General features: G+C 44.5%; 1 protein-coding gene across 2 annotated transcripts in view; it reads right to left on the bottom strand.

Moving 5' to 3' along the window:
* RCOR1 (REST corepressor 1) overlaps window positions 1–6,000 on the bottom strand; it is a 69,160-nt gene that overhangs the window by 58,873 nt on the left and 4,287 nt on the right. The window lies entirely within an intron of this gene.

Raw genomic sequence — 6,000 nt, forward strand, 5'->3', positions numbered from 1 at the left:
AGCCAATTCATAGGATTATAATTTATGCAAGTGAAACTATATTAAGGAAACTTCTACCCTTAATATTATACTTCAAGATGAAAAATTACCATACAATTTCTTCATTAGCATACCAATGTGGTAATAACATACCTTAACAATGGCAAAAACCCAGATGCTGTCAATTTCTTAATACTAGTCACTGAAAAGGTACATCTCTTTTCTTCTTAATTTAGAACCGATTGAAAAGTTCATTTTATTATACAAGATATGAAAAGAACTTGATTTTTGCCCAAAAAGTAATCTACGCAAAAGTTCAAATTTCCATATTTGTTAAGAAAATCGCTTACAAATCACAACAAATTATCACCGTGTACATCCAATTCTTAGTTATTTTATCAAAAAGCAGCACAACGTGAACATCCAGCAGGACATACAAACCACACCTACCCAGAACCTACTAAGGGAACTGGCTAACTAGATGGGCTCAGAGCTCAGACTGCCATCAGTCAGAGAACAATCCTAAGTCAGAATTCCAGTTCTACCGCATACAAAGTTTAAGACACTGGAAGAGTTTCTTAGAAGGAAAGCTTTATTTTCTTCTCATCTGGAAAAAAAGCAGTAAAAAAGAATTTCTATCTCGAAGTGTAAGAATTAAATGGGGCAATATATGTAAGGTGTTCAGCTAAACGCCTTGGTTCACCTTGAGAACTCTACTTAGCAAATAATTGATGACTCTCGTTATCAAAGTCAAGTGTTGGAAGTCAGACAAGCAAAAACAGAACAAAACAGTAAACCTAAAAATGACTGAGCAGAACTTCCTTCAGGCTTCTTGGCTATGGCTGTCTTCTACGTTTCCGACCACTGGTCTAGACCCGAAGTGGCTTATTCAGATTGCAATAACATCCTTACCAAGCTTTCGGTTTCTTTCCCTTGCTTCCAACTCCAAACCTGTCCCATAAGAACAACAGCTAGAGAGATCTCTCAGTACTGTCCACGCGACACGACTTCACATTACCTTGCAAGAATTTCTCCAAAATTCATGCAAGCTTCAAAAACGGACTCGGAATACTAAAGCTACAAAGAACTTCACAGATGGGCGTTTGCTTAATTTTCGAGGAAGCCACACTCCAGAGAGAGGAAGTGTGCTGCCCGAGGTGACCCGGGTCAGCGCCGTCTTCGAGGCTCGCCCCCACCCCTACTCCGGCCTGGCGTTCTGCTCGCCCGAGCTTGACCACATTCAGCTCAGACCTTTCCTAAGAAATCAGTGTATTTCCTCGTCCGGGTATTCTGTGGCACTTCCCAGGAATTTCTGGTAAAACAAAGTGAGTTTCTATGTTGTCATTAAAATTATCCGACACCAGAAAGGTCAATATAAAAACGTAAGACTTCTGGGTCCCAAAGCCCCTGGTGCCCGGCTTTTTATATACGCTGCTGACGGGATGCAGAGCTCCTGATCTACTTGTCTGACAGCAGACCTCGTAACTTTCTATCAACAAAACGTACATGTTCACATGCTAGTAGCTAGTTCAGTAATTTACCCAAATATTTATGGAGATCCTAAGTAAAACACTTTAAAACCAAATAAAAAGCCCAATAAGCCAATAGAAAAGTGGGCAAAGATGTTTCCTAGAGAAAGCTTCCTTGCATAAGAATTTCAAATAATCCAAATACTCCCTTCTTCCAGGAGGTAGAGATTAATTCCCTCCACCTTAGTGCAGTGTGGACTGCACCTAGTTAACTCGATTTCAAGGAACAGAGCATGAAAAGTGGACTGGGTCACTTTACAGCAGAGAGCCCTCAACAATCCTTGGGCCCAATAACAAAGTTACCACTCCAGTGAGAAGTCGTGACTACAGGACTTACACTGCCCTCCAACTCAGGATGGTGAAATTCAGCGGACACTTCATCTGTGGAGATTCTGCCCCAAACCCGTATTCTCAATCAATCATAAGAAAAAGGTCAGGTAAGTTGAGGGATAGGCTACAAAATACCTAAACCTGACTAGAATGACTCAAAACTCTCAAGATCATGAATAATCAGAAAACACCGAAAAACTGTCATAGATCAGAGGAGACATGTGATATGGTCGCCTAAACTGGATTCCAGAGCAGAAAAAGCACATTAACGGGAAAAGTAGTAAAATGAGAATAAAGTCTGAAGCTTGGTTAGTAATAGCAATGTACCAATGTTGGCTTCTTAGTTTGCATCATGTAATGTAACGGTGATGAAAGATGCTAACACCTGGAGAAACTGAGGGGTCTCACTCAGGAAAGGTGGGGGAACGGGTAGCTTCTCCCTCGCCGAGAAAGTAACACTCTAAAAACTCCCAGAATTCGGGCTCTTGGGTGACTTGGCCAGTGAAGCATCCGACCCTTGACTTCAGCTCATGGTCATGATCCCAGGGTCATGGTACTGAGCCCCACATTGGGCTGTGGGCTAAGTGTGGTGTCTGCTTAGGCGTGACTCACTTACTTACTCTCTCTCTCTCTCTCTCTCTCTCTCTCCCCCTCTCACCTGCTTGCATACACTCTCTCTCGTTCCAGGGGCACCTGGGTGGCTCAGTTGGTTAAGCATCCGACGTCAGCTCAGGTCGTGATCTCACTGTTCACGAGTTCAAACCCCACAAGGGGCTATGTGCAGAGTTTGCCTTGGATCCTCGGTCTCCCTCTCGGCCCCTCCCTCTTTCATGCACACTCTCTCTCTCAAAAATAAACATTTTTTATTAATTAAAATAAAATTCCCAGAATTAGAGCTATAAACATATGAAAAACATCAAAACTACAGTTTGTAGCTTTTTTTTTTAATCTGAGAGAGCACGAGCATGCATGCGAGCCAGGCAGAGACGGAGACCCATAAACAACACACGAGAAAACCTAAATCCAGAGACCAGACACACATCTGCATCCATCAGTGTGATGAGGACCGTTTGGCAAAGATACCTTGAAACATCTTTTTCACAAGACTCTACTCGGTGTATGTTCGGGTCTAGAATCAACATAAAGAAATTGGACGGGGGGCGCCTGGGTGGCTCATCAGCTAAGCCTCCGACTCTGGCTCAGGTCAGATCTCACATTCGTGGGTTCAAGCCCCGCGTCAGGCTCTGTGCTGACAGCTAGCTCAGAGCCTGGAGCCTGCTTCTGGTTCTGTGTCTCCTTCTCTCTCTGCCCCTCCCCTTCTCATGCTCTGTCTCTCTGTATCAAAAATAAATAAAAACATTTTAAAAAATGTAAAAAAAAATGTTTCAAAAAAAAGAAATTAGACGGGAAGAAAAACAAGATGAGACTTGAGTAATCTCTTTTTTTTTTTTAGATAATATGAGCAAAGTGAAATCAAAGAATGAAAATAATTTATTTCCACTCAAATGAAGGAGTTCACCAAGAAACAACTCATACAAGCTTAGCCTTAATTTTAGAATCCACAAATACTTTTCGTCTTGTCTTTTTCTTTTATACACACCACCAGCATGAGGGAAAGAAGGGACAAGACAAAAGGAAATACCTATTGATTAAGTATTATGTGCCGGGAGTGTTCACAAATCTTAGCTTGAATTCATCCCACCTTCTGACAGGGATACCAAAGCCAGTTCTCGAAAAGTGGAAAATCATAAAAACACAGGAAAATGTCATGATAAAGTGAAAAAAGCAAATTACAAAACCTGCCACGGGAAAGGCACGGGAGAGGCACGGGAGAGGAAGGAATACCAATGAGCTTCACGGAAGGCAAAGAATGTCTGAGCGTCCAAGCTCCCGGACCCTGAGGCACAACAGCCAGTGTCAGCATGGCCGGAAGAAACCAGTAAAAATGGTGGTCTCCGCAGAGGGGAAAACGAAGCCTGAGAACTGGGGAGGAGTCTCCTTTTCATTGCGCAGAGCCTTCTGCATCTTTTAATTCTGTATCACACACCTGTATTACCTACTCAAAAATACAACAGATTTGTTTTTAAGTCAACCACTGCCATTCCCGCTGCTGCCACGTAGCCAGGACATGTCCCCCCCTATCTCCCTGGAGACCTCTCTTGACCCTAGTTCTGAAGCCTAAAAAGAGATGGGAGGGGGTGGGGCAGGCTTAGGGAGAGACAGGGGTGAGGTGGGTGGGCATGGGGGGTGCCCACAGGCAGCTTCCAAAATAGATTTATACCGCCCCAGGTAGGAGGAGGGGAGGAAAACGCAACCACAGGCAACGAGGTCTGATCAAGACCAACAATTCTCGATCACACAGATCAGTCTTGCTCACCTCCCTCCGGAGACCACACCGTCCTCTCCAGGCCCCCACACCTCAGGGGGGTGTCGGCACCACGGGGCCATTGTTAGGCAATAGTCAAGGACTGCATGGCTAACTCAAATGAGAACTAAATCTTCTTACTCTTTACCAAGTGCCCAACTCAAAACAGAATCCATGTTGTACATGATGGTCACAAACATGTCACGTGAGCCTTTTAAGAATTATCAAGGGGGGCGCCTGAGTGGCTCAGTTGGTTAAGCCTCCAACTTCGGCTCAGGTCAGATCTCACATTCGTGGGTTCGAGCCCCACATCAGGCTCTGGGCTGACAGCTAGCTCAGAGCCTGGAGCCTGCTTCTGGTTCTGAGTCTCCTTCTCTCTCTGCCCCTCCCCCTCTCATGCTCTGTCTCTCTATCAAAAATAAATAAAACATTTTAAAAAAGGATTTATTAAGGAATAATGCTATAAAACTCAGCAGCGATTTCCTAATAGCTTTGTGCTCTGGGCTTCCCTGAACTCGTGCAGACATTCCTTCCCGTTTTCTGTGCATAGTTATGCATCCTCAGTACATTCACTATTTATCAATAATATTTTTGTCAACTTTGGAGGACAGAAAATGCTAAAGTAGGAGCCTGAGATGTGTCTATCAAAAAAATCTCAGCTGGGGGTCCTGGGTGATAAAAACAGAATATGCTGGGAGCGCCCGGCTGGCTCACAGTGGGCAGGGGGTGTGACTCTTGATCTCAGGGTTGTGAGTTCCAGCCCCACCTTGGGTGTGGAGATTGCTTAAAGACCTAAAACTTTAAAAACAACAAACAAACAAATAAATAAAACAGAATGTTCTAGAAAGAAAAATACAGTTTGGAGAATTTTCACCCAAATTAGGGTCTCAAAGAAAGGGCACAAGATACTCACACACGAATATTTAAGTACAGATATGGAGGCTGGCACACCTCCACCTGACGGGAGCTGATCAGAGGAACACACAGACGGGCGAGCCTTGTGTGCAGGAAGCAGACGGTGCGATCCCACAAAACCCTCGGCAAAGGTCTGAGATCTGGTCACTGCCAAAAGGAGGCAGAGTAGGGGAGAGGGAGACGGTACCTCCCTTCTCCGCACCCCTCCTTCTGTCCAGGTAAACGGACAGCCGTTCATTAATGACGCACCTGACACTCGCCTGGGTGAGAGCAGGCTGGTGTGCCAGCCCTGCCCTGACCAGAGGAGACTTCTCTGATGTCCCCAGGCCTCAGTTTTCTCTCTGGTAAAAAGGGAGGATGCAAGCCCTTCCTTGCAGAGATGAAATAAAACAGCATTTTAAAACAGTAGCAAAGGTCCTGGTACATATAAGGAGCTTAAAATAATCGATCCAGACATGAAACCTAGGTTCAATCACAAGGATGTTTTTACGAGTCTGGTTACAATGGTTTCATCTAAAGCAGACCTAGCAATTCCTACTTATTCCAGCCAACTCAGCATAAAGATCTCCAGCGTAAGTTTCTTAAAAGGTCTACGCAGAGAACTCAGGCAATACCCGGCCGCAAGAAATCAGAGGCATGCGGCTTTCTAAATAACTAGGGAACCCATTTTCTCACAAGTATGCTTGCTCATATCAACTACTGCTATCCACCCCAGGCTCCCCTCTTTAATGGCAACATTCAAAGTTTACCATCACATTATTCTAACCAACCACATCAATGCATTGTGCAACAGTGATACAGTTCCATTGCTGCAGCTGAGAGAGAGAACACAATGGGGGGGGGTGGAGAGGGAGAGAGGGAGAGAACACAATCGGGGGAGGG

Source organism: Suricata suricatta, chromosome 9, assembly GCF_006229205.1.
Source record: "Suricata suricatta isolate VVHF042 chromosome 9, meerkat_22Aug2017_6uvM2_HiC, whole genome shotgun sequence".
NCBI lineage: Eukaryota > Metazoa > Chordata > Mammalia > Carnivora > Herpestidae > Suricata > Suricata suricatta.